Source organism: Peromyscus eremicus, chromosome 9, assembly GCF_949786415.1.
Source record: "Peromyscus eremicus chromosome 9, PerEre_H2_v1, whole genome shotgun sequence".
Lineage (NCBI taxonomy): Eukaryota > Metazoa > Chordata > Mammalia > Rodentia > Cricetidae > Peromyscus > Peromyscus eremicus.
This window is the reverse complement of record NC_081425.1, coordinates 30750192-30761480: the sequence shown is the minus strand read 5'-3', so window position 1 is coordinate 30761480 and position 11289 is coordinate 30750192. Positions and strand designations below refer to the sequence as shown.

Below are 11289 nucleotides of genomic sequence, written 5' to 3'. Positions count from 1 at the left end.
AAAAATGTGGTATGAAGAAAAGGAGAATGTTGAAGCAGAGACTGAAAGCCATGAGATTGAGGGGAGGGATATTCAGATTATTAATTGATACACTATTTTCACAATGAAAGGTAGGACCTCTCAGGAGAAGGGATGAAGAAGAAAGTTTAAATAGCACAGAACAGCCAAGGATTATTGCTTCTGTCAGAAAGGACAGCGAAGTCTTCAAGAACAGGGCACAAGCAGGTTGTTTTATTCATTTAGTGGCACAGGTCGTGGTCCATAGATGTAAATTACTCCTACTTCATCCTGAATGTGTATTCAACAAATGTAAAAAATCATAGGTATGTCTGAATGTGGCACAATAATAGGGAAGAAGTGTAAAAGAAATGTGGTGACCATGAGAATAGCCCCGCTAGGATCATGTGTTTGAATGTTTGGTTCCTATTTGGAAGAACTGTTTGGGAAGGATTAGGAGGTGCCACTTCTTCGGAGGAAATGTGCCACTGAGCTGGAATTTGAGGTGTGAAAATCCCACACCATTCCCAGTTAGCACCCCCCCTCTCTCTCCCTCTCCCTCTCTCTGTCTCTCTCCATTTCTCTCTTTCTCTTTGCTTGTCTCTATCTCTGTCTCTCTGCCTTGTGACGTAGATCAAGATGTAAGCCCTTAGCTACTGCTCCTGTGCCATGCCTGCCTACCAGGTGCCTTGCTCCCCAACATTGTGGCCATAGACTCTAAAATTTGGAACTGTAAGCTCCAAATAAACTCTCTTCTGTAAGTTAACTTCGTCATGGTGTTGTATTACAGCAATAGAAAGGTAACTAAAACCACAGATTTTATGGAGATTTATTGAAGCCTATATAAAATATTTAAATGACTATCATAAAATGGGGGTAGGAATAGAAGAAGTAATTATGAGCTTAGGAAACATTATTCTGGTTCCAAATATGGTCAAATGTTGTAAATTGATGATTCATTAACTTATACAGCATACTGCAGGTGTCTGTAGTAGACAAATGTATGAACTAAATATGGCCTTTTGTTTTTTCTTATGCTATGTGACTAAAATGGAAAATAAAAGAAGAAAATAGAAAGAAAAATAGAATTTCAGAAATAAACTAAACAGGTTAAGCACTGTGATGCTGAAGAACATATATACTAACACAAAATGACAAGAAGACGCTGATAATGTTTTGGTAAGCATAGGCCTCAAACTTGATTGTTAATTGTTTACACATTATGATATATGGTGTAGGAGAATTCTGACATGTGGTAAAGTCACTGGAAATGAACAAACCTGAAAGGTTAAGATACTGAGGAACTCATACAGAAAGAAGTTATATTACTTCTCAATGTGAAAAGTATTTCAAATATAATGGTTAGCAAGAGAAGTTTTAGAAGTCATCAAAGAATAGTAACAGCCAAGGAAACCGCCTTTGGTAGAAAATAACCAAGTAAGACTTCAAAATGGGTGAAGAAGAATGAGAAAGAAAACATTTCATAGCAGAAAGTGTGTGGCATTTAGAATCTGAAAGTCCTGAATTCAGAAACTGAGTCTACCATTTACCAGTTCTCTGGCCTTATGCATCAAAACCTTTGTTTTTTCGAAACTAGTAAAATTTAGATTTATTTAGTATGTTGATTATATGATTATTCTATGCCAAGGAATCAGTTAAATATTAAAATGGTTATAGCTTCCTTTAAATGCTCATTTTCAGTATTCAATGAGTGTTCATGTAAAAAAATGTACAAGTAAATATATATTGTTGTTTGTCTCAATATTTTTTTCATTTCCAGCTCCTAAAAGGAATTCTGTTTCCAAAACAGTAAAAATAATTAAGCACATTTCTTTTTGTTTATTTGCAAAGATATATCAAAGTTATTAAAATACATCAAAATATTTTCATCTTTGAACAAAACAGATTCGATTCTCTTGAGTTTGGCAGTAGCATCTTTGCCTCCTCTTTTGGATCATAATATGCCTTAGGATTCTATTTAATTAAGTGATTTATGTGCAAAGGCTTCGCATGACTGCTGCATGCCTCTATCTTTATTATCAAATCATGAAAAAAATGAGCCCTAATTTATGACTTTTATAAAAATGAACATATATTCTTCTGTTCAAATGTCATCTTAATATAAGTGTTACTTTTCCTTATAAAGATAAATTAAAACCTACATGTACAACTCTTCACAAAGACTGTGATTTCAAAGTATTGACTGGGCTGAAAATCTTATGAAAATAATTTGGCTACCTTTGAAGTCTGAAGTATTTTACATGAGAGGAATGTTGATTATTTGTGTTTCTTGAGATTGAGCATAATGTAAATGGTTGTGTTATTTGTTTTCAAATATCCTTGTCATGTTGTCTCTTAAAAAGAGCTAACTTCTTCACAACCAGCTGTACATTGTAATGAAGACATAACAAATTTCTTTTGACTGAATGAGATAAATTTTGAGTAAAAAGGGGGAGACAGTAGAAGATAATTTAGGGAGAGAATGTGCCTGTAACTAAAATATTATTTTTTTCATGTTTTATTAAACACAAAGTGATCTTTCATTTTTAAACTATGGTTAAACGTTATAAGGAACCCTTTCAGTCTTGTGAGAATTTCCACAGTTATAGCTGGCCATGTGACTGTAGTCTGGGTGATTGCTGTGTAGCAACGCCCTAGTATTACAAACAATTGTTGGATACCTTGAAATCCAGCCTTCACAACTGGAGTACATGCAGTTCAAGGATTGTAATCCCCTCCTTTTTTCTTTTAAGCAGTTGCTGAGTTTAAATGGTTCTTTCCATACATATAAAAATACCTCTTTCCTCAATGTAAAGACTGTGCAGACAGAATAATAAAATATCACACATTTAGTATGTTCTCCTCAATTATTCTCAATTTTTCCTTCTCCTTCATCCACTTTAATGCTTACAGAGGGTTAGTAAATTCAAACTGTGGATTAACCTTTGTAGTTTCATTGAGGAATGCTGGCAATTTAACACTGAGATTCATAATACTCTACATTTTCACAAAGCGCTTGGTTTTAAATCTAACATCAATATACAAAATATAACAGCAGGATTATAAAAGACTCATATGTAGAACATTTTCTTCCTCACAGATGAGGGCTCTCAGAGTAGACAAGAACTCCAGGGGTATGTATGTCAGAGCTCATTGCATTTCAAAATTGGCAGTGCTGTGCACACAATTTCAGATTTCACTGCTCCCTGGCATTAGAGTCCATCTCTCCCTCGAATGTAAAACACTTGTCTATTCTGAGCACTTTATCAAGCTATTATTAAAAATTAATGGGCCCGTGAATTCATGTGCACTCTGACTGAACATCTTACCTTCTTTTAATGTTCTGTTTGAGGTAGCACTTCCACAGGGCGTTCTTGATGCTTCCCACCAGAATCTGGATAGTTCCTTAAGAATTTGCTTTACTGAGTCTTGAGGTAGATTGATTCCCAATTTTCTGAGAAATTGCAGTACTGATTTCCAAAGTGGTTGCAAAAGTTTGCACTCCCACTAGCAGTAGAGAAGTGATCCCCTTACTCCACATCCTCTCCAGCATAAGCTATCATCAGTGTTTTTTATCTTAGCCATTCTGGCAGGTGTAAGATGGTATCTGAGTCATTTTAATTTGCATTTTCCCGATGGCTAGGAATGTTGAGCAATTCCTTAATTTTTAAAAAATTTTTTTTTATTTATTTATTTATTTATTTATTTATTTATTTATTTATTGGCCATTTGAGATTCTTCTGTTGAGAATTCTCTGTTTGGATCACTACCCCATTTTTTAATTGGGTTATTTGGTTTTTGATTTCTAGTTTCTTGAGTTATTTTATATTTTGGAGATCAGCCCAAAATATGCTCAGCCATACCATAGGGACACTTGCTCAACTATGTTCATAACAGCATTATTCGTAATAGCCAGAACCTGAAAACAACCTAGATGCCCCTCAACCAAAGAATGTATAAAGAAAATGTGGTACATTTAAACAATAGAGTATTACTCAGAGGTAAAAAGTAATGGCATCATGAAATTTGCAGGCAAATGGATGGAACTAGAAAAAAATCATCCTGAGTGAGATAACCCAGACTCAGAAGGACAAGCGTGAGCCTTCATTCAGTGACTGATGGAAGCAGATGCAGAGATCCTCAGCTAGGCATGGTGCCAAGCACCTAGAGTCCAGTCAAAGAGAGGGAGAAGTGATTGTACCAGCATTGGGGAAGGGGTTTCAAGATCATGATGAGGAAACCCACAGAGACAGCTAACCCGAGCTAGTGAGAGCTCAAGGACTCTGGATGGACCGCTGGGGAACCTGCAAGGGAACCAACCAGGCCCTCTGAATTTGGGTGACAGTTGCATGGTTTCGTCTGCTTGTCAGGCCCCTGGCAGTGGGACTTAGATTTATCCCTGGTGCGTGAACTGGCTTTTTGGAGCCCACTCCCTGTGGAGAGATACCTTGCTCAGCATTGATGCAGAAGGGAGGAGCTTGGGTCTGCTTCAACTTGATGTGCCAGACCTTGTTGACTCCCTATGGGAAACCTTACCCTCTCTGAGGAGTGGATGGGGGGGTAGGGTAGGGAGAATGGGGGGGAGCAGGAGGAGAGCAGGCAAGAAGAACTGTGTTTGGTTTGTAAAATGAAAAAAATCAAAGTAAAATAATATAAAATAAATAATTTGGCCGGGCGGTGGTGGCGCACGCCTTTAATCCCAGCACTCGGGAGGCAGAGCCAGGCGGATCTCTGTGAGTTCGAGGCCAGCCTGGGCTACAAAGTGAGTTCCAGGAAAGGCGCAAAGCTACACAGAGAAACCCTGTCTCAAAAAAAGAAAGAAAAAAAGAAAGAAAGAAAGAAAGAAAGAAAGAAAGAAAGAAAGAAAGAAAGAAAGAAAGAAAGAAAGAAAGAAAAAGAATTTGTTTAAAAATCTACTTATTTACTTTAAAAGGGGCAGGTATTCTTCTAAACCTGAGGGAAAATGAAACTGACTTCTGCCTCAGGGATGAGCACCAAACACCACCTCATTTCTGTTAGCTTGCAGGGACTTTGGGTTCTCATTCCTAGCCAGCAGAGCGGAGACCGTGGAAGTTTCTGACTCTCTTCATGATTACAAATGTAGCACAGATATTCATGATTCTAATATCTTAGAATACCAGTTTGGGGTCTTTGTCTTTGGTGCTATAAATCCTTGCATTTTGAAAGTTGAATTGTTCTGTAAGTGGGCATATTTTTGTTGTTGTTGTTGTACAAAATGCAAGAAAGTTTACTTCCTAAAAATACAGCAACCGTGAAGGTGGCATTTGTTTCTGGCTATAGGGACAGAAACAAGGATCTACAGTGAGGTAAGCAGTCTCTGTTCTGTGTTTGGTCCACTAAATCTGAACATTCAGTTTGTTTTTTACATCTATGGCACTTCTCATGAAGGAAAACTAGAGCAGGCGTTCTGTGTAGGGCAAGAACAGGACTGAGTAGAGAAACTGTTCCCGAAGGCCAAGGTTATGTTCAACACTAAAAGCTAAAGAAAAATCTTCATTTACTGAATGAGTAGAATAATTGTTTAACTATGTAAAGATGTGTTGCATCTGTTTATGCTGCATTTGTTTAATTATGCAGAGCTGTGCCACTTTTGTTTATGCTGCATTTGGTAAACTATGTAAAGATGTGTTTCTGTTGCACCTTGCCTCCCTAAGGCTCCTGATTGGTCTAATAAAAAGCTGAATGGTCAATAGCTAGGAAGTAGAGGGATAGGTGGGGCTGGCAGGCAGAAAGAATAGTGAGAGGAGGTAGCTAGTCTCAGGAGAGAGCAAGAGGAAAGAGAGGGAGATGCCAGAGTCTAGACAACCAGGTAGCCACCCTCCAGACAGACATGGAGGAAGCAGGGAAGTAGGACGTACAGAAAGAAAGAAAGGTAAAAAGTCCTCAGGCAAAACGTAAATGAAGCTAATCTAGGAAGAAACCAGCCTAAACTAAGGCCGAGCATTCATTACTAATAATAAGTCTCCGTGTCGTTATTTGGGGGCTGGCTGTTTGAGAAACCGTGCTACAGTTGTCTCTCTGTCACCAAATGGATTATTCCCATCCATTCATAAACTATATTTCTTTGTGCAACAGATTATTTCTTTATGCATAGACTATTCATGAAGCTAACAAAAAAAATAGGTGGGACTGACTGTGTGTCAGCAACACATTCTAAAGAGATTAATATTTCAACTTATTTATTTTAAAACATTATATTATTTGTCAGTTCTCTGAGGATTTCACACATGCCAACAATGTGTATTTGATCGTATTTACCCACCTCTCCTCCAACTATTTCAATACTTCTCAACTTATGGGTCTTGATCCTTTTGGGACTCAAACGATCCTTTCACAATGGTGGCCTGAGATCCCTGGAAAACAGATATTTACATTAAAATTCATAGCAGTAGCAAAATTATAGTTATGTTTGTATTAACAAAAATAAGTAATGGTTGGAGTTTACCACAACATGAGGAACTGTATTTAAGGATCATTTAACGGTTGTAGCATTAGTAAAATTGAGAACCACCCCCAACTTTGTCTTCTAATTTTGTTTTTGTTTTTTTTTTATGTGTTTTGCTTTTTGTTTTTTGTTTTTTGTTTTTTTACTAAGACACATGCAGTCATATTTGTTTAGCCCATGTACCCCTGGGTATAGGGCCATTCCATGGAGAGTTGTCAATCTAACAGAGGACACACCTGTAAGGAAAACTGACTCTTCCTTCCTCAGAAGTCACCAGCTGTCAATAGTTCTCATTCAGGGGTGGAGGTGCCTCTTCTCAATCCATGCTGGAATATAATTTTGCTTGATCTTCAGTGGGTCTTATGCAGAAAACCACATCTGTTATTGGTCCCTTGATACAATAGACTTGTGGCATCTATAAAACATGGTATAGATCAATCTTTCCCTGAACTCTGGCTTTTAAAATCTGTCTAAAAGTTTTGTGAAAAATACTGTATCAATACATAAAAGAAGGTTTTTAGTAATTTTTGTGCTTGATTTTTGAACTAAATAATTCTATTCACTAAGACAAACCTTATGGAAAGGAATACATTGTACTTAACATATCCACACACATACATGAAAGCAATAAAGCTCAATTAATAATTTTAACTAACTTTTGACATTATTTACCTACTTTGTCCTTTTTCTTACTATGTTTACTAAGATATACACATGGTTCAAATAAATCAATAATGAAAGTGTATAATGGAAAAGTATATTTCCATTTCATATATTAAGTTTAATATCTTGTTAAAGTCTTATTTAGATATTTTATTTAATTTTAGAGGTCAATATTATTATATCTCAAAAGAGTATTATGTCAATAATTGCAGATTCAACCTTTAGTACTTTGTAAGGAAAATCATTTAATTTCTAATATTGCCCCATAGGAATCCATATTATCTCCTTTTTAACAATACTACTATCCTTATACTATGATATAATTTATATATTGCTTGCTTTTGCAATTAAACATATTTAAGAGAAGCTTCTGTGTTGTATACCATTTCTGCAATTATTTTAATTAAAGATTCATGCACTATGCTCACACTGCTTATCATTATTACTGTAGGTAAATCATCTTCCAACATTTGTCACATGCTAGGGATTATTTTAGGCAAATTGGATTCAGTAGAGAGAAAAAAAATAAATCGGTAAAGCTGACCCTCTCCTCAGGGTGCTCACTTCCTCATATGCTCAATAGCTACGATGTTAAATTTCCTGAAAACTGGGCATTTAAATAACATTGCTAGACACCACACAGCAAAATGCAATCTCTTCCAATGTTTTGTCAATTGCTCACAGATTTTCCGTTTGACGATTGATTCAGAATGAATCTTTTCCCTCAACTTTTGTATTTGTATAAGTGGCACATTATTTTTAGTATTGACAAAAGAGTAATATGCTTTATCTGTGCCTTTTATTCATTATCTCACAATTACATTGTATATGCATTGGGGGGACTCTGCAACCTCCGGCTCGGGTATTTCTTTTTCCCAGTTTCTGTTTATTTGTTTATGAGAAAGAGATGTGTGCAGCCCTTGCTGGCCTTCACCTCCTTTTGTCTTTGACTATGACATTGAAATCCTGATCCTCCTCCTCTCCCAACCCAATTGCTGAAATTCCAGGCATACATAACAGTACTTTTTTACTAATGAAGGTAATAACAATGCCATCCATTTGACTTGCACAGGGAGGGAAACCTGGAGGATCGGGTGGAGGTGCTCAGCAGGAAGGTGATGCACGCCTTGTGCACGGTGAATGACCCTCCCCAAGTTTGTCCTCATTAACTGGACAGGCGAAGGTGTGAGCGGTATATGAAGGGAGCAAGTGCCAACCAAGTAAGCACCGTGACTATGAACACATGGACCAAGGAGGATGTGGAACCTGAATGCATCTTGGCGAAGGTTGCCAAGGCCTCTGGGGCCAACTACAGCTTCCACAGGGAAAGTAGCTACTTCCACGTACAGGACATCAGGCCCCAGTGGGCACTTTGTACCAGAAAACCAATGCATATCTGAGATCTAGAGAGTTGGCAAAGATTCCTTCTAAGATAGCTTTGGGCCAAAGCTGAGAAGGAAGTGGAGAACCGTCAACTGGGGGAGAAGCGACAGGTTGCAGAGGAGCAACAGCAGGAGGAGAAGCATGGTTGTGAACAAAAGCTGCCAGAGGCTGCCCGCTGCCAGCAGCGCTACCAGGAACAGCACGAATCAGCCGGACCCCCGGCTGTGAGCAGGAGCAAGAAGTGGCTGCAAGAGGAAGACAGGAATGGGAGTCTGCTGGGTAACAGGCTCCACAACCACAACCGAAGTTGTTCAAGCAGAAGGAAAGGGCTTTCTCTACCACTTCTGTCTCCAGCTGTCAGCCCAACAAGCTGAGGGTCCCCTTCCTGCAGGAGCAGCTCACTCAACCATGAACCTCTACAGCACACAGCCAACTCCCACTGTCTCAAGGCCCAGAGTGGGTGTCCGTAAGGAGCTAGCACCTCACACTATCTTCATCCCAGACAGAAGAACCCACACATGAAGAACCTCCAAAGAAGGACATCCTCTACAAGGAACGTCCATTGGTACAGCAACAAGGGGATATCTCTGTACACATTGCCAACTACAGGCAGGGCCAGGGCCTCAGTGGGCAAGGGCTCCCAGGACTACCAGGCAACTCAATACACAGAGATCTCTTTTGATTCTGAGAACTTAATCATGGGCACCAGGTGATTGATGAAGGCTGATTGTGTGGCTTTGAACCTGATGGCCACTTTAGCATGTTTCCTGCTGACTACATGGAGCTCATGGTGTAAGGCTAAGGCCTAGGCCTGCCTTCTCCACTGGAAGTGGCTTCCTTGTTCCAAAGGGAAGAGGCCTAAGAGTTACTATTTGGCTCTCTTCCAGGAATGGAAATTTAATGAGAGCAAGGCTCTCTCTGCCTCCAATGCTCTGTTACCCCAGATGTAGCAGTGTCTCACTGCTCCCCCAAATGCTTACTGCACCCTCCATGACCCCCTACCAGACACACACTTGACCCCAGTGGGAATGACTATTGAGCCAAGCTTAACCTGTGGCCAATTCCTGGGTGACCTCTGTCTGTGCAAGAAGAGCAGTACTGAGAAGTTGGTGTCAGAGCAGGGGCATCTGGGGGCCACACCTGCATTTGCCCTTCTTTGTGTAACTTTTGAGGAGTGGTAGCTGCCACTATTTAGAAAGCTCTTTGGGAATTGTGAACTTAAGATAATTGCTTTTAGCGAAATCATGGCCAAAGTCAGAGTAGACCATGGCAGTTTTGACAGCAGGGAGGTTTTCTTACTAGGGGCTTTTCTACCTCACTCCATTTCTGTCACTGTGTCTGTGCTGTGGGGAGAAGGGATGGGATGACCAAGCTCCCACCATTGGGAATGTGAAATGACATCTGTCATGGGGCTCACTCAACCTCTGCTGGTTCCACCCATCTGTGTCTAATAAACAATCTAAGAACTGCAGTGAGGTCCCCAGCTCATCTACTCCACTTCTGACCTAAATGCTCCCATGTGGAAGAAATCCCAACCTGAGGTCTCTATTTGCCTTGTACCTGAGTATGCTCATTTATATATATTTTCCTACAAGAAGAATAAATGAGCCAGGCATGGTGGTCTATGACTTTAACCCCAGCACTCAATAGGCAGAGACAGGTAGATCTCTGTGAGTTCAAGGCCATAAGGCTAGCCTGGTCTTTATACTTCCTGGACAGTCTCGGTCTCAAAAAGAGGAAGAAGAATCTAGAAATGACAAGATGTAACTGAAAAGGAAGAAGAAAAAGAAAGGGAAGGATTTCACGGTAGAGCAGCTAAAACTAAGAGCCAATTGAGGGTTCATACTGAAACCTACTAAAGTAGAATACTTGTTGAAACACACAGAGAGAGAGGGGGGGGCAACAAATCTAATTGGAATTAACAAATGAGGGGGAAGTAAAGCCCTAACTATTTCTGTGAGTTTGAGGCCAGCCTGGTCTACAGAGTGAGTTCCAGGACAGCCAGGTATACACAGAGAAACTATATCTCAAAAAAACAATATAAATACATAAATAAATATAAAATTAATAAAAAAAATAAAGCCCTAACTAGGTATCTTTGGCCACCAAATGAAACCTCCAGTGCCAGGAATAGGTTACATCTCATTGAGTTGTTAGCCAAAGGCTTACAATTCTAAGGCTATTGGAAAAGTGCTCCATTAACTGACAGTAAGACAATAACACACTTGAACATGGAAAAGTCAGCTGGTGTCCACCTAGAGCCCTCACTTCCACTAAATAGTCTTCATTAGATTAAAGGGTACTCGGCATGCTACCAAAGGAGAAAATGAAACACTAGCCCAGCTACAAAATCTCCAATCTATAATGGTGTCCTGCCTGCAAGACACACCAGTGCAATGTTGGCACAAAGCTTGTGCGAGTCACCAATCAATATCTGACTGGATTTAAGGCACACTTCAAGAGCTGGAACCAATCCCTGGCATCGTCAATAATCTGAGACTAGATAAGCCAGGTACAAAAGGGAAAATCAAATACTACTGTTCTGCTAAAGGAATGCAGTAACAAAATGACTCCTCATGAGACTTTGCAGTACCCATATATCAGGGTCTTGTTCAGCCATCATCAGAGAAGCTTCCTCCTGCAGCAAACAGGAACAAATTCAGAGACTCACAGCTGGATAGTACAGAGTGTGAGAGACCTGTCTCCATCAAATCTCTCCCTTCAGGATTTAGGTAACCCTTTGGAAGAGGAAGAAAGATTGTAAGAACCAGAGAGGCTGG

General features: G+C 39.4%; 1 pseudogene; it reads left to right on the top strand.

Annotated features, from left to right (window-relative positions):
- Positions 1 to 770: 770 nt before the first annotated feature.
- LOC131919825 (drebrin-like protein) lies at positions 771 to 9305 on the top strand (annotated as a pseudogene).
- Positions 9306 to 11289: the final 1984 nt, after the last annotated feature.